This window comes from Zingiber officinale, chromosome 7B, assembly GCF_018446385.1.
Source record: "Zingiber officinale cultivar Zhangliang chromosome 7B, Zo_v1.1, whole genome shotgun sequence".
In the NCBI taxonomy this organism is placed as follows: domain Eukaryota; kingdom Viridiplantae; phylum Streptophyta; class Magnoliopsida; order Zingiberales; family Zingiberaceae; genus Zingiber; species Zingiber officinale.
The window spans coordinates 13,395,625-13,414,380 of record NC_055999.1 but is presented as its reverse complement, the minus strand read 5'-3'; positions in this window follow the sequence as shown (position 1 = coordinate 13,414,380).

Genomic DNA, 18,756 nt, shown 5'->3' with positions numbered 1-18,756 from the left:
TTTTAAAGAAGATGATAGGATTTTTTATATTCATGTTGATCATGATGCTAGAATGAATTATGATACAATGATTGTTGACCATGGAGGTATTCTTAATGATGTTTTAGCTCAAATGCAGGATGAAGAAGGTGATGATAATTGTGTTTGTTGGTGCGGAAAGCATCCGACGATCGAACCCGTATTTTGATAATGACGAAGGGTTCAAAGTTAAGTTGTGCTGTGATCTAACAGGTTGAATGAGCTTGCAGGAAAGTCCTAAGTGTACTTAGGTAATAGTCCTAGCTGCGGTTAGGCAGGTGGAAAACCCTAGGGGGTGGTAACCCTAGGTCATAGGGGGTGGTAACCCTATGCGAAAAGTCTTGGCGAGTTGAGGGCTTCAGGCAAAAAGTCCTAGGGGGTGGTAACCCTAGGTGGAAAGTCCTGGTGTCGCGAACCAGGTGGAAGACTGGATGGGTCGGGGAGCGGGCGTCCAGCAGAAAGTCCGAAAGCATCAAGCGCCAAGTAAAAATCCAGTCGGTTTGGAAGACCGGACTAGCATCAGGTAATCTCTCCTTAGGGGAGTAGGTGAGGACGCGTTCCCCGGAAGAGGGAACAGTAGGCGTCGGTTCTACCTAGGGTTTCCGGTCGGAAATCCGAAGTCAGAACCGGACAGTCCGAAGACTGTCAAACTTAAGTTTCTTACATATTCTGTTTTGTTCTAACTCTGTTTTGCAGGAAACTGATAGTTTTGTGCAGGGCTAGAACTGACCGGGATCGGTTGACCGAACCTTGGGATCGGTCGACCGAACCCCCAAGCCAGCAGATCAGAATCCCAGAGATTGGACCAGGCTCGACCAAAGGATCGGTCGACCGAACCTTGGGATCGGTCGACCGAACCAAGGATCAGCGACGATTGGATCAGGCCAGGTTGATCGGGTCAGAGAAGTAGATCGGTCGACCGAATAGCGGGATCAGTCGACCGAACCCGGGATAAGACTTGACCAGATCGAAGTGGAGCGAGCGGATCGAGCGAATCGGATGGGGAGGAGATCGCCTGATCGGTTGACCGAACAGGGGATCGGTCGACCGATCCGCCTCAAGATAAAGCTGATCTCGAACTTCGAGGATCTGGATCAGATCCATAAAAGCTATAAAAGGGGCTTCGAGTTGCAGCTTCAGGATACAACTCGAACATAACATCCTGCGCACTTATACGCTGCTCCAAACGCTTAAACGACGCTCTGCCACTCTGACATCTGACGACTGCCTCCTTCAACATTTGTAGTGTCGGTATTACAAATTCTTTATTTAAGTTCTTGTATTCGAAAGTTGTAAAAGATTTGCGATATTATAGTTGTTGCCCACCGAAAGCGATCAACGATCGCGGGCCTTGGAGTAGGAGTTGCCCTAGGCTCCGAACCAAATAACCCTTGGTGTATTCTGTGTGGTTGCTTTACTTATTTTTGCTGTTTTACTCTTAAAACGTTTTTTATTGAACGAAATAGCCACGAACGATATTCACCCCCCCCCTCTAGCGCATCTTGATCCTACAATTGGTATCAAAGCGAGGTAGCTTCGATTTGGTGCAACCACCAATCAAGCAATTTTTTCGTGGTACTTTTAGTTTTTTTTCGGAGTCGACCAGAATCAGTATAATTACTATATTCCGATCTATTTCTCGCTCGAATTAATTTTTGCTCGAAGTTGGTGCAACACCACTCGAGTTCGCTTTTTTTCTTTATATATCCCGCACTACTAATCCAAGACCCAGTCTTGGAAAAGATTCCCTATTTTTTTGTGTAGGTTTTAAAATGGCACTTCAAGAATGTTATAGCACCACTCGACCACCGCTCTTCACCGGAGACGATTTCGAGTACTGAAAGGGTCGAATGGAGGCATACCTGCAAACCCAGTTCGAAGTCTGGATGATCACCAAGACAGGCCTCGAACTTCCACTTGACGGCTCAGGCAAATTAGTATCATACCATAACTATGACGCATCCTTAATAAAGAAAGTAGAGGCGAACGCAAAGGCAACATGCATACTCCAGTGTGGTCTGACAAAGGAGGAACTCAACAGAGTAGGACCATTCTCAAGTACAAAGGAGCTATGGGAAAAGCTAATCGAACTACATGAGGGCACATCAGAAACCAAGGTAAGTAAGCGATATCTACTTTTTAATAAATTATATAATATCAAAATGCAGGAAGGAGAGACAGTACGCCAACCTTATGCTAAAATTCAAGATCTGCTGAATGGACTCCACGCAATAGGACAGAAAGTGGAGAATAGAGATGTAATAAGGTATGCATTCAACGCCTTCCCTAGGAATACCTTGTGGGCATCCATGGTAGATGCGTACAAGATATCCAAGGACTTGTCTTCAATTAAATTAGACGAACTCTTCTCTGAATTTGAACTGCATGAGTAGACTAATGCACGCCCGGTCGAGAAGGGTATAGCTTTGGTTGCAGGTAGCAGCAGAATGCACGAACCGAGGTCAAGGTACAGAACTAAACCAGAGTCAGAAGAAGAACCTGATTCAGACGATGAAGAAGACGAACTTACGACTGAACTCGTTAACCTAGTAAGGAAACTCTACAAGAAAAAGAAAGGGTTCACCAAAAAGGACCTCAAGAAGGCAATTCAATCCAAGGAGGTTCAACCAAAGTCAAAGGTCAAATTTGAAGTAACATGCTACGACTGCAATCAGAAGGGGCACATCAAATCCAACTGCCCAAATCAAAAGGATGCAAAGAAGCAGCAACGGAAAAAGAAGGCTCTGAAGGAAACCTGGGACGAGTCATCCTCGAAAGAATCCGACGACGAAGAACTCGAACAGACGAGTTTTCTCGCAATGACAGCCCGGGACTACATCAAAGAATCCGAAAGCGAGGACGAATCGGAAGCTAAGTCCGAGAGAAGCCACGGACCCGTATCTGTTTCCGAAGGGCCTGACCCCGCTGTAAGTATCCCGTGTTTACACAATTTAGTAAATTACTTAATGTGAAAATTAGCAAAATCAAACATTAGGATCAAGTCACTTCTAAAGGAAGTAACAACCCTTAAAGAAATGACTAACTTCGAATCCTTGCCTGACCCAGTTTAGACTGGAAACTCAACTCAAGTCCAAAAGCTTGAGGAAGAAAATTCCATCCTGAAAACTCAGGTCAAAGATTTGAAGAAAATGTTGGAACATTTTTCTTTAGGCTCCAAGAACCTTGACCTAATTCTTGGAAAACAAAGAGTCATTTACAACAGATCCAGATTAGGATTTAAAACTAAATATCGATCTTATTTATCATTAGTGAACAGACCAAATAATAGTAAAATAGTCCAAGCATGGGTACCTAAGTCCAACTTAGTTAATCAAGTTGGGCTTGGTCAATATTGGCTCCCCAAGGATCAAATACACTACCTTGATAGACCATATCGAGGCTATTATCCAGGGGAAGCCAAAAGAAAAATTGTATTAATAAAAAGATAAATCATCAAAAAATAATAATTAAACATTAAATTTAATTTAATTTAATTAAAACTTAAATCTAAGTTATAAATTAAGCCATAAAAGGTAAATCAACAATATAGAAGGAGGCTTCAGATTAGCTGACACCTCCAAAACTAACCTACCTGGCAGGGTAATTAGAACTAATTAGAAAAGGGAACAAGTTTAACTTGACCTATGGTACTAGTGAAATTTTGGATGATAGTACGTTAGGGAAGCTTAGTCTATGCATGTCTAGGAAGATATGGCTTCGACCTGGTGCATTTGACTAAGTGGAACTAACCGAAGCTACCCTTTATGGATCCTAACTAGTTAGACCAAGGTTTTGTATTAAATTCAGTGGATCGGACTATTTGGAAAACCTCAAAGGCATGGTTACTTTAATGATGTCTAAGTGACTCACCATAGCCCAGAAGTTTATCCAAAGAATGTCTATTTGTTGAGCCCAAAACTAAACCTGAATCTTACACAAAGTTAAACCAAATCCTATAACTGAACCCAATTCATCTCACAAAATTATAGGATCCCTGATTGAAAATTTTAGATTGGGTGAGATGACTAAGGACAAAATCAAATTAAATTAAAATCAAATTAAATTAATTAAAATCAAATTAAATTAATTAAAATCAAATTAAATTAATTAAAATCAGGTTAGATTCTTTTAAAAAACTCTTTTAAAAACTTATTTAAAATTCTTTTAAAAATTCTTTTCAAAACTTATTTAAAACTCTTTTAAAAACTTATTTAAAATTCTTTTAAAAATGTATTTAAAACTCTTTTAAAAAACTTATTTTTAAAAAAATACCTTAATCAATTTAATTAACTTAACCAACACCTAGTTAAATTAAATTAGATTAAATCAATAAATCATCTCACAATCACTCATTAGGGAGCTAACTTCAATCGAACTATCTTTTCATCAAAATGATTCTAATTCAGATACTTTATGTGTAGGAATTGGATCAATAGATGTTGGATAGTGGATGCTCCAGACATATGACTGGAGATAGATTGAAGTTCACAAAGCTCAAGTTAAAGAATCTAGGCTGAGCTACATTCGGCAACGACGGTAAACTTAAGGTAATCGGAAGAGGTAACATCGAACTCAATTCAGACTTTATTATTCGAAAAGTTTTATTAGTTGAAAATTTTAACTTTAATTTACTTAGCATCATCCAATTATGTGATAGTGGTTACCTAGTTAACTTTACCAAATATGGGTGTACAGTTAAAAATGCTTATAACCCTGAAATTATACTTAAGGGCATTAGGACAAATAATGTATACACAATTAACCTACCAACATCCTCAAAGTGTCTCCTGACACAACACGAGAAAACTGAGCTGTGGCACAGGAGACTGAGTCACACTCATACTAGACTCATTTAAAAAATGAGTCAAAATGGTCTAGTTAGAGGTCTACTCAAATTAAAATTCATTAATAATTCAAAATGTGATGCTTGTCAACAAGAAAAACAAACCAAGTCAAACCATAAGTTAACCAACCTAAATATAACAACTTCAATACTTGAGCTCCTTCACCTAGACTTGTTTGATTCGCATGGAGCCAAGTCAATAAGCAAAAACCAATATTGCTTAGTAATAATCGATGATTACTCAAGATTTACTTGGGTAAAATTTTTAAAAACTAAAGATGAAACTTTTGAAGTATTTAATCCTTTGTAAATTAATAGAAAATGAAAAAGACACTCAAATAAAAAGGATCAGAAGTGATCATGGGGGGAATTTGAAAATTATAACTTTATTGAATTTTGTGAACTTAATGGGTATAAGCTGTTGGTGCGGGAAGCATCCGACGATCGAACCTGAGTTTTGATAATGGCAAAGGATTCAAAATTAAGATGTGTGGTGATCTAACAGTCTGAATGAGATTGCAGGAAAGTCCTAACTGCGGTTAGGCAGGTGAAAACCCTAGGGGGTGGTAACCCTAGGTGAAGAAAAGTCCTAGCTGCGGTTAGGCAAAGGGAAAACCCTAGGGGGCGGTAACCCTAGGTCATAGGGGGTGGTAACCCTATGCGGAAAGTCTTGGTGGGTCGAGTGCTTCAGGCAAAAGTCCTTGGGGGGGGGAGGGGGGTAACTTTAGGTGGAAAGTCCTGGTGTCGCGAACCAAGTGAAAAACTGGACCAGCCGGGAAGCGGAAGTCCAGCAGAAAGTCCGGAAGCATCGAGCACCAAGCAAAAGTCCAGTCAATCTGGAGGATCGCACTAGCAACAGGTAAATCTCCTTAGTGGAGTAGGTGAGGACGCGTTCCCCGTAGAGGGAACAGTAGGCGTCGGGTCGACCTAGGATTTTCGGTTGAAAATCCTAAGTCAGACTCGGACAGTCAGGAGACTGTCGAACTTTCATTCATATTATTATTATGTACTAACTTTGTGTTGCGGGTATTTTGGGACTAACACATCTTGTAGGTACCAAAAACACAAGTTAGGCTCGGATGAACAGTGTCCGAGGCGCCTCCATGGAGTTTGGAGGTGCCTCATGTGCGAGCCAGAAGAAGCTAGCACAGCACAATCCAAGGCGCCTTGTACCAGGATAAAGGCGTCTTGGACCAGGCGTTGAAGGCGCCTTGGACAAGGCTTGAAGGCGCCTTAAAGATGATAAGGCGTGACTTCTTAAGCGCTGATCCACGCGTGTGACTCGGCGGCCTGGAGGCGCCTTGGATGAGCTTGGAGGCGCCTCCAGCACTGTATAAAAGAACCTCTCAAGCAGCAGCCTCATTAATCAAGTACCAATCGATCCATCTACAACGTGCTGCTAACGAGAGGCTCCAGCTAAGCTGCGACAAGTTTCCGACAACCCGACGCTCCGATTTCTGTAAATTTTATTGTCGGTATTGCTTAGATTTCTGTACTCATTTCATACTTGTACTATAACGATATTATAGTTGTTGCCCACCAAAAGCGATCAATGATCGCGGGCCTTCGAGTAGGAGTCGAGATAGGCTCCGAACGAAGTAAGCTCTCGTTTTCTTTCTATGTGTTTGTGCATTCTTATTTCCGCTTCTTTATAACTCGATAGTTTTACAAATTCGATACGAAAAAACCACGAGCGTTATTCACCCCCCCCTCTAGCGCTTCTCGATCCAACAATTGGTATTAGAGCGGGGTGGCTTCGAATAGGTGAAACCACCGTTCGAGCATTGTTTTGTGACTTTTTCGTCTGTTTAGACTAAAAATAAAACCTTACGCCTTTCGTTTTTCCCTCCAAAACTGTTTTCAAAAAATTCATTTTCATCTTTTCACAATTGATTGGAATTAACGAAATATCGCATTTAGCAAATTTTGAAATAATATTTTTTATATTATTTTAATAATATTTTTTATATTATTTTAATAATATTTTTTATTATTTTATTATTTTTTTCTCTCAAAATTTGTAAATTATTATTTCTATCTTTATTCTGCACTACTAATCCAAGACCAAGTCTTGGAACAAACCTTCTCGTTTCTTTGTGTGCAAGATTTGTTTCTCAAATGGCCCATCAAGAAAGCTACAGCACTGCTCGTCCCCCGCTCTTCTCCGGCGAAGACTTCGACAATTGGAAGTGTTGAATGGAGTCTTTTCTCAAGGCCCAGTTTGACATATGGATGATGGTCAAGACTGGATTCGAACTACCAACTGACAGAACCTACAAACCAACACCATGCGAGAACTGGGATCCTATCCTAATAAAGAAAGTAGAGGTCAACGCCAAAGCAACCTACACCCTACAGTGCGGACTAACAAATTCAGAGTTTGATCGAGTTGGAAAGCTCTCAAGTGCGAAGGAGTTATGGGAGAAGCTGATTGAGCTTCACGAAGGTATTTCTGATACGAAAATAGGTAAACATATTTTAATTAACGAATTATTTGAGAAGACTAATACTACTCCGGTCGAGAAAGGTGTTGCGTCATTTGCAGGTACAAGCAAGACGAAGAAAGTGTTAAAGGCAACATGGTCCGAGTCATCAGACGAATCTGAATCCGATGAAGAAGAACAAGCAAGCCTCCTTGCTCTACCAGTATTAGCACATGTTGCTGAAACCGAGTCTGAGCTTGAATCCGAAACCGAGAACGAATCAGACACCGAGTCCGAGTGAAGCCACGGATCCGTATCCGTTTCCGAAGGACCCAAACCCACTGTAAGTTCTATAATGTCTAGTATTAACCTAGATAATTCGGAAAACTTAATTCCTTACTTGCTTAAGAAGTTGGCCAAATCTAACGTCCGGGTCAAGTCACTTCTAAAGGAGGTAACAACCCTTAAAGAAGTGACTAACTCAAGTCCCTTAACTGAGTCAGTTCAAATTGGAAGTTCAACTCAAGTCCAACAACTTGAGGAAGAAAATTCCAATTTGAAAACTCAAGTTAAAGAACTCAAGGACACGTTGGAACGGTTCACCTTGGGTTCCAAGAATCTGGATCTAATTCTTGGAAAACAGCGAACCGTTTACAACAAATCCGGACTTGGATTTAAAACTAAAAGAAAATACAAATTGTATTTATCATTAGTAAATAGAAATAATAGAAAAATAGTACAAGCATGGGTACCTAAGTCCAACTTGGTCAATCAAGTTGGACTTGGTCAATATTGGGTCCCCAAGGATCAAGTCTATTACCTTGATAGAACTTATCGAGGCTATGATCCAGGGGGAGCAAAAAGAAAAATTATTTTAATTAATAAATAAATAATGAAATTCATCTTAATAAATAAATAATTATCTTAACAAATAAAATTCAAATTCAAATTAAATAAACTTAAAAGTCAAATTAAATTAAAATCAAGTTAAATTCGAATCAAATCAAATCAAATCAAATCAAATCAAAATCAAATTTAAATCAAATTAAAATCCAAAGGAAGGCTCCAGAATAGCTGGCACCTCCGAACTTAATCCACCCGATAAGGATAACCAAGAGTAGACTACCCGGCAGGGTAATTAAGGATAGATTAAAATGGGCTAGGTTTAACTTGACCCACGGTACTGGTGAAGTATTGGATGATAATACGTTAGGGAAACTTAGTCATCGCATGTCTAGGAAGATATGGCTTCGACCTGGTGCATTTGGCTAAGTGGAACTGACCGAAGCTACCCTTTATGGATCCTAACTAGTTAGACCAAGGTTTTGTACTAAGTTCAATGGGTAGGACTATTTGGAAAACCTCGAAGGCATGGTTACTTTAATGATGTCCTTGTGACTCACCATAGCCCAGAAGTTTATCCAAAGAACGCCTACTTGTTGAACCCAAAGCTAAACCCGAATCTAACACAAAGTTAAACCAAACCCTAAAATTGAAGCATAATTCATCTCACAAATATTATAGGATTACCTGATCGAAAATTTAGATCGGGTGAGATGACTAAGGAATAGAAATTTAAAAGAGAATCAAATTTGAAATTCAAATTCAAAATTAAATTCATAATTATAATTAATTCAAATTCAAATTAAATTCATAATTAATATTATTTTTCAAATGAAATTAACTCAAAATTATTTTTCAAAAATTAATTAACTAAATTTTGTTTATTAGATCTTTTAGAAATCTTTTAAAACTTAAAAATTATTTGAAAAATCTTTTAAAAAATTATTTTAAAAATCTTTTAAAACTTAATTTCAAAATTATTTGAAAAATCTTTTAAAAAATTATTTTAAAAATCTTTTAAAACTTAATTTCAAAATTATTTGAAATTTTTTTTAAAATTATTTAAAAATCTTTTAAAACTTGATTTCAAAATTATTTGAAAAATCTTTTAAAAATTATTTAAAACTTAATTTCAAAATTATTTGAAAAATCATTTTAAAATATTTTAAAACTTAATTTCAAAATTATTTGAAATTTTTTTTAAAAAATTATTTAAAAATCTTTTAAAACTTAATTTCAAAATTATTTGAAAAAATTCTTTTAACTCTTTTAAAAAATTCTTTAAAAATTAGTTGAAAAATATTTTTAATACCAATTTTAAAATAAATTTCAAAATATTTTAAAAATCATTTCAAAATTACTTTCAAAATATTTCAAAAATCAATTTCAAAATATTTTAAAAATCATTTCAAAATTACTTTAAAAATCTTTTAAAATACCAATTTCAAAATATTTTAAAAATTATTTTAAAAATCTTTTTAAACTTAATTTCAAAATCATTTAAAAAATTATTTAAAAATCTTTTGAAAATCAATTTCAAAATTATTTAAAAATTATTTGAAAAATCCTTTGAAAATTCATTTCAAAAATCTTTTAAAAATTCATTCCAAAATCATTTAACTTTTTTTTTCAAAAATTAGTCAATCAATTTCAGAATATTATTCAATTAATTTCAAAATATTAATAAATTTAAAAGGGTTTAAAAATCTTTAATTCTCAAATCATATTATGATTGCAAATGTTAACTCCAATCTTGACGAATCGAGTTCCTTACCTTCTTCATCCTTTGGTGGTGTGAAACCTTCCTTCACTGAGAACCACATGGCAATGTCGGTCTTGAGGTAATACTCCATGCGGCCCTTCCAATATTGAAAATCTGCTCCTTCGAAGTAGGGTGGTCGATTTGTGCTAAAGCCTTCCTTCATAGCCATCCTTGTTTGCTCTTTTGGGTGTTAATCCGAATCAAAGAGCCCCTTGCTCTGATACCACTTGTTGGGATCTTAGATGGCTAGAGGGGGGGTGAATAGCCCCTTGAAAAACTTAAACCAAAACTTCTACACAGATAATTGTTAGCACAGCGGAATTAGACAACTAAAGAAAGGAAAAACACAAGCACACTAACACTAGGATTTACGAGGTTCGGGGATAACTTGCCCCTACTCCTCGGCGTGTCCGTAAGGTGGACGACTCCTTGATCTTCGGTAGATCGCACCCCGGATAACTTCCGGCTACAAATCCTCCTTCTCGGTGGAGTAACCTCCCCACAACGTCTCAAGAAAGATCTAATTTAAAGCACGAGACTTACAGAAACTCGGTGGCTAAGGAGAATAAAGATGCTTACAACCACGCGAGGATCAGTAGCAGAACAAAGATCGCAGTTCACCCGAGAGCTCAAGAACTTCGCACAACAGCACAGACTTTTCTTTCAAGCTTTCTTGTTGTTGTTCTTGTTCTCCTCTCGCTGTTTTTACTGCTTCTCAAAACCTGATCTCTGCTGTCACAGATCTGGTCCAAACTGCGCAAATCAGCGCTGCAGCCAATCCCTCTTCCTCCTTACCTGGTTCCCTGAACTCACACCAATGATATCACAGTCAACACTGGCGTCTTCTGAGCTCGAACCAATCCCCAGGAGTCAAGCAGATCGCAGCCAGATCACAGCAGTATCCGTTGATGCCTGAAATGCACCATGCGCCGCTGAAACCAGCAGAAAGACCATTTGTCGCATTCCTCTTATGAACTTAATTTGAAATTAGGCTTGGAATGATACCTGTTAACCTGCAAACTCAAAAGCTAACAGCACAGAGGATTACATCACATAAATGAATGAGATATATCAAACACAGTGAAGGAATCGTTGATACAACGAACAAATCAGAGTGTGTGGATCGGTCACCAGACCGATCACAGTGCCTTGGACCGATCAGGCAACAGCCTGATCGGTCTGAGGCCATTCTGATCGGTCGTAGGGACCGATCAGATTGAGTGTGGATCGGTCCACAGACCGATCCACCCCTTTCTTTCTTCTGCAGGCTCTTCTCCTGATCGGTCTCCCTGACCGATCAGATTGCACTCAGTGTGCTACTGAGTGTTTTCTGATCGGTCTGCAGACCGATCAGATTTCACTCAGTGTGCTACTGAGTGTCATCTGATCGGTCATCAGACCGATCCATGGAACTCAGTTTCACTGGATCGGTCTGCCGACCGATCCACTGATTCATGTGTCACTGGATCGGTCTACCGACCGATCCAATGTGCCATGGAATGTCCACTTAAGTCTCTCTCTGACTTAATCCGGAGAACGAGCTACCGAGCCCTCTCCGACTTCGTCCGGTCCAGAGAACGAGCTACCGAGCTCTCTCTGACCTAATCCGGAGAACGAGCTACCGAGCCCTCTCCGACTTCGTCCGGTCCAGAGAACGAGCTACCGAGCCCTCTCTGACCATTCCGTGCCAAGTCACCATACTTGGACTTTTCCCATGCCAAGCTCCCTGCTTGGACTTTTCACCAGATGTCTTGACCCATCTGGATTTCCCTTGCCTGGCTTTACTCACCAGGACTTTCCCTCCCAACTGATCAACCTCGATCAGTAGTCATTCTGAGTTTAATCAATATCTGATACAAACTTAAATCAGTGTCAACATCAAAACAACAGCCAGGTCAGACTGTATCAACATTAAAGACCAACTAAATTTGATTAAATAACCTAATTTAAATTTTTAGTTACTCCCTCTTCATCCTAAAATTTCATAAATTCTTACTCCTATTTTTTCAAAATTAAGGTTTTAAGCTAAGTATCTTTTTAAACTGAAACTACATTTTTAAAATTCAATGTTTGCAAAAGGCTTAGCTAAGTAACTCATGTAGCAACTTTCAAACTTTCTCAAACTTAGCCACCTTTATAAATTTTTGCTAAAATACTTTTCTAAGTTACCTCTTAGATTCATTCTATACTTAGCTAAAAGTATTAAAAAGCATATTTCTTTACTTGCAAAATTTAACTCATTGCTTTCAAAAGATTTCTGCAAAGTGACTTCAAATTTTTTTTCAAAAATAATTTGGCTCCAAAAATTCTTTAAAATCTAGCTAAGTTTTTCAAAATTTAGTTAAGTATTTTTTTCTAAAAACAACTAAGTTTCAAAAGTGGCTAAAGTCATCATTCGAAGTCATAACTTAGGTGAAAAATATTCCTTTTAAGTCCTCCTTCTCCCTTAGCTAACAATTTAATTATAAGCTAGGTGTTACACAAGCATTTTTACCTTCTTTCAAAACCTAAATCTGTTTTTTCTAAAAACTTAAAACTTGCTTTCAACTGGCTTATTTTTTGATAAATGGCAAAGGGGGAGAGTAGGGAAATTCAAAAGTAAAAGAAAATCTGATTAAAAAAGAAAGCCCTGTATTAAGGGGGAGCTTCACAAAGTTTAAGTGTTAACTTAAGTTATGCTTGTATTTGAAATTTATATACTTAAGCTTGCTCACTTAAATATTTTAAATATATTTATGCATTTTTGTTACTTAACTTTGAATTTGAGTTGCCATAATCAAAAAGGGGGAGATTGTTGGTGCGGGAAGCATCCGACGATCAAACCTGAGTTTTGATAATGACAAAGGATTCAAAGTTAAGGTGTGTGGTGATCTAACAGTCTGAATGAGATTGCTGGAAAGTCCTAACTGCGGTTAGGCAGGTGAAAACCCTAGGGGGTGATAACCCTAGGTCCTAGGGGGTGGTAACCCTAGGCGGAGAAAAGTCCTAGCTGCGGTTAGGCAAAGGGAAAACCCTAGGGGGCAGTAACCCTAGGTCATAGGGGGTGGTAACCCTATGCGGAAAGTCTTGGTGGGTCGAGTGCTGCAGGCAAAAGTCCTGGGGGGGGTAACCCTAGGTGGAAAGTCCTGGTGTCGCGAACCAGGTGAAAAACTGGACCAGCCGGGAAGCGAAAGTCCAGAAGCATCGAGCACCAAGCAAAAGTCCAGTCGATCTGGAGGATCGCACTAGCAACAGGTAAATCTCCTGAGTGGAGTAGGTGAGGACGCGTTCCCCGTAGAGGGAACAGTAGGCGTCGGGTCGACATAGGATTTTTGGTTGGAAATCCAAAGTCAGACTCGGACAGTCGGGAGACTGTCGAACTTTCATTCATATTATTATTATGTACTAACTTTGTGTTGCAGGTATTTTGGGACTAACACATCTTGTAGGTACCAAAAACACAAGTTAGGCTCGGATGAACAGTGTTCGAGGCGCCTCCATGGAGTTTGGAGGTGCCTCGGGTGTGAGCCAGAAGAAGCCAGCACAGCACAATCCAAGGTGCCTTGTACCAGGCTGAAGGCGCCTTGGACCAGGCGTTGAAGGCGCCTTGGACAAGGCTTGAAGGCGCCTTAAAGGTGATAAGGCGTGACTTCTTCAGCGTTGATCCACGCGTGTGACTCGGCGGCCTGGAGGCGCCTTGGATGAGCTTGGAGGCGCCTCCAACACTGTATAAAAGAACCTCTCGAGCAGCAGCCTCATTAATCAAGTACCAATCGATCCATCTACAACGTGCTGCTAATGAGAGGCTCCAGCTAAGCTGCGACAGGTTTCCGACAACCCGACGCTCCGATTTCTGTAAATTTTGTTGTCAGTATTGCTTAGATTTTCTGTACTTATTTCATACTTGTACTATTGACAATATTATAGTTGTTGCCCACCGAAAGCGATCAACGATCGCGTGCCTTCTAGTAGGAGTCGAGATAGGCTCCGAACGAAGTAACCTCTCGTGTTCTTTCTGTGTGTTTGTGCATTCTTATTTCCGCTGCTTTAGAACTCGATAGTTTTACGAATTCGATACGAAAAAACCACGAGCGCTATTCACCCCCCCTCTAGCGCTTCTCGATCCAACATAAGCATGAATACTCTTGCCCTAGGACCCCTCAACAAAATGGTCTAGTAGAATGTAAAAACAGAACTCTACAAGAAGCCGCTAGGACCATGCTAAACGAATACAAACTATCTAATCAATTCTGGACTGAAGCAATTAATACAGCCTGTTATATACAAAATATGATTTTAATTAACAAACTTCAGAATAAAACACCCTATGAAATTTACTATAATAAAATTCCTAACTTAAACTATTTAAAAGTATTTGGATGTAAAGTATTCATTTTAAACACTAAAGACTACTTAGGAAAATTTTTGTCAAAAATAACCCTAGGGATATTTTTAGGGTACTCAACAACCAGTAGGGCATATAGAGTTTACAACAAAAATACCCTAAAAGTTGAAGAAACAATAAATGTGATATTTGATAAAGAAAATAAATCACCCAATATAATAAATAATGTTAATTCAAGAAACACAGAAGATGATGACGAAATTCAACCTGAACTTAATGAATCACAAGAACCAATTACCAATCCAAATATAAGACCAACTAGAACAAGCACTAATCACCCATCTGACCAAATTTTGGGTGACCAAACTCAAGGAGTCAAAACTAGGTCATCTTATAGGAACCTAAGCCAAATAGCCCTGATTTCCAAAATTGAACCCAAAACTATAGATGAAGCCCTACCAAACCCAGACTAGACCTTAGCAATGCAAGAAAAATTGACCCGATTTGAAAGAAATCAGGTCTGGGAATTAGTGCCTAAACCCGTTAACAAGACCATAATTGATACTAAATGGGTCTTTAGAAACAAATTAAATGATCAAGGCGAAATATTTAGAAACAAAGCTAAGTTAGTAGCTAAAGGGTTCAATCAAGTAGAAGGGTTAGGCTATGATGAGACCTATGCCCCTGTAGCCAGACTTGAATCCATTAGGATGCTGCTGGTCTATGCAGCACATAAAGAATTTAAGCTATATCAAATGGACGTAAAATCTGTATTTTTAAATAGATTTATTAAAGAAGAGGTATATGTAGGTCAACCCTCATGATTTGAGGACTTAGAACAACCAAACCATGTCTTTAGACTAAAGAAAGGTCATATATGGACTAAAACAAGCACCTAGAGCTTGGTTTGAACGTCTGTCCAATTATCTAATATCAAAAGAATTCAACCAAGGTCAAATCGATCTAACCATTTTTGTAAAAACCTTAGAAAAAGATATTTTTATAGCCCAAATTTACGTAGACGATATTATTTTTGGATCAACCAACTCTAAAGTTCTAAAAGAATTCACCAAACTAATGGAAAATGAATTTGAAATGAGTCTGGTAGGTGAACTTAATTTCTTCTTAGGTTTACAAATTAAGCAAATCAAAGATGAAATTTATATTTATCAAACTAAATATGCTAAGGAATTAATTAGAAAATTTGGAATGGAGAACTAAAAAATTATTAATACACCAATGACTACTAATGCTAAAATTGACTCAGACTTAGAAGGTAAACCAGTAGACTTGAAATACTATCAAAGTGCGATAGGAAGTCTACTGTACCTAACTGCGAGCCGACCAGACATTATTTTCGTAGTAGGTATGTGTGCAAGATACCAATCTTGTGCAAAAGAGTCTCACTTAACCCTTGTCAAAAGAATCCTTAGGTGTATTAAGGGAACCCTAAATGTATGACTCTGATACCCTAGATCTTGCACCCTTGACCTAACCGGCTACTCTGACTCAGACTATGCCGGGTGCAAGCTAGATAGAAAAAGCACAAGTGGTAGTTGTCAATTTCTAGGACAATGCCTAGTAAGTTGGTCTACCACTGAAAATGAATATATAGCCCTAGGTGAATGCACATCTCAGTTGCTATGGATGATGCGTACCCTTAAAGATTATCAACTAGAATATCAAAATACTAAAATCTCAATTGACAACATAAGTTTAATCAATTTAACCAAAAACTCAATTCACCATTCAAGGACTAAACACATAGATGTAAAACATCATTTTGTAAGGGATCACATAACTAGGGGAGATATTTTACTTAACTATGTTGAGTTCAAATCAAACCTAGCCGACATATTCACAAAACTCTTACCCGAACTTGAGTTCAGTGCACTTAGAAGGCAAATAGGAATGTGTTTAGTAGAATAGAATGTATTCAGCTTCATTTTTATATTTTTTTAAAAATTCTAAGAAAAATGTTGTTTTCAAAATCCCAAATTTACTAGACTTTCAAAAAATTGGATTTAGCCTAGGCACTAACCCTAGAAATCATGTTCCCCTAGTTTCAGCCAGAGCATCTCACAAACACCCTAGGCTTAACTTGCTTGTGTTTGAAATAAACTTAGAACGGTGTGAGTTGCATAGGGTATAACCTAGACTTAGTATGCTTATTTTTGTGCATCGCAATAAGTTTGGGCGTTAAATATCAAAATACAATAATCAAGTTAAGTGATCCTGACTTAGTCAAATCTAACTGGATTTTCAACTTAACTTGACTAACCAAGTAAAAGTTGTTACCTTCTAGGTAAGTAGTTAGTAGCTAGTGGTTAGATATTTAGCCCAGGGGATTAAATGATTTATGTTAAATTTCAAAATTACTCATGCTTGGACTTTAAGATTACTTGAATTTGAATGACCTCAATTAAAATTTTTTTACGAGTTAAGCTCCTCCCTTCTAAGTGATTGTGTTTTTTCAAAAGCAAAAAGCTTTTTCAAATTTAACTAAGTGTTTTGATATCACAAAACTAGCTAAGTTATTTCTCAAAGTTAAAATAATTTATGACTTAGCTAAAAGTCTTACAAGAACATTTCTTCTAAAAAGCTAAGTATTTTTTCAAAGTATGACTAAACCTTTCTCAAAATCTTTTTCAAATCTACCTAAGTACTATGGTTTCTTTACTCTCCTTATGTTTTGATGTATGGAAAAGGGGGAGAGTAGCATAAAATTCAAAAGAAAGCTCTAATTAAGGGGTAAGCTCTAATTAAGAGGGAGCCTTACACTTTGAAGTTTTTGTTGGAACCCCAAGGTTGTTTTGGTGTGATCAACAAGTCAAGTTAGGTCCTGCGTTGTATTTAACCTTGTGTCTAAGTGTGCAAGAGCTTAGGAGCACAGGTACTCGAGCGGAAGACGCAGCTAGCGAGAAGGACGGCACGCTGTGCGTCCGAGGGACGAGGTGCTGCGGAAGAGTACACCGGCGGATGAGAAGGAAGTGCGCGCGGTGGTTCCGAGGGACGAAAGCCGGAGCGGAAGATTGCTCGGGGAGCAAGAGACGCAGCTAGCGCGAAGGTCGGCACGGGGTGCGACTGAGGGACGAAGACTGCGGATGAGTACGCTGGTGGACGAGAAGGAACACGCGGCAATTCCGAGGGACGAGAAGCCGGAGGGAAGCACGCTCGAGAAGGCCGGAACATGGGTTCGGGTGAGCCCTATTCCGGAAGGCCGAGATCACCCAAGCAAAACGGAGCCGGAGCGAACAGACCCGGACCGAGATGAGCTGGATCGAGACGAGCTGAACCGGAGTCGAAAAGTCAACTTATGTTGACCTTAGGGCTCCGGGCGCCCGGAACCATTCCGGGCGCCCGGAACCCTTCCGGGCGCCCGGAATCGACTTTTCAACAGGATCGAGTTTTGACTCGATCCGACCGTTGGGGGATAAAATTTATCCCCCCAGGGCGCCCGGAACCCTTCCAGGCGCCCGGACCAAGACTATAAATATAGCTTATATAGAACTCACTGATTGTAAATCCAGTGCTTGCACACTCTCTTTTAGTCTAAGCTTCTGTTTTCTGCACTTCAACGCTGTACGAGGCTTCTCCGCCCGAAGGAGTTTTATTGAGCTTAATCTTCCTTGGATTAACAACCACATCGGTTGTAACCAAGTAAATCTTTTGTGCCTCGCTTTTCTTTATGCTTTTAATTTATCTGCTTAACTTAATTATGCAAGTGTTAGCCTAAAGAGTTCGAGGAGGGTTTGTTTTCTTTTTTGTGTTAGCAGGATATCCAACAACCCCCTCCTAGCCGGCCCAACGGTCCTACAGTTTTAACTTAAGTTTTTGTTTGCGTCTAAAAATTGTTTGCATCTAAAATTGTTTACTTATGCTTGCTTATACTAAAACTTTAAAAAATTGTTACTTATGCATCTATTTACTTATGCTTGTTTTTACTTAACTTTGAATTTCGGTTGCCATAATCAAAAAGGGGGAGATTGTTGGTGTGGGAAGCATCCGACGATATAACCCGTATTTTGATAATGACAAACGGTTCAAAGTTAAGTTTTATTGTGATCTAACAGTTTGAATGAGCTTGCAGGAAAGTCCTAAGTGTACTTAGGCAAAAGTCCTAGCTGCGGTTAGGCAGGTGGAAAACCCTAGGGGATGGTAACCCTAAGTCATAGGGGGTGGTAACCCTATGCGGAAAGTCTTGGCGAGTTGAGGGCTTTAGGTAAAAAGTCCTAGGGGTGGTAACCCTATGTGGAAAGTCCTGGTGTCGCGAACCAAGTGGAAGACTAGATGGGTCAGGGAGCGGGCGTCCAGCAAAAAGTTCGAAAGCATCGAGTGCCAAGCAAAAGTCCAGTCGATTTGGAAGACCGGACTGACATCAGGTAATCTCTCCTCAGGGGAGTAGGTGAGGACACGTTCTCCGGAAGAGGGAACAGTAGGTGTCGGTTCGACCTAGGGTTTCCGGTCAGAAATCTGAAGTCAGAACCGGACAGTCCGAAGATCGTCAAACTTAAGTTTCTTACATATTCTGTTTTGTTCTAAC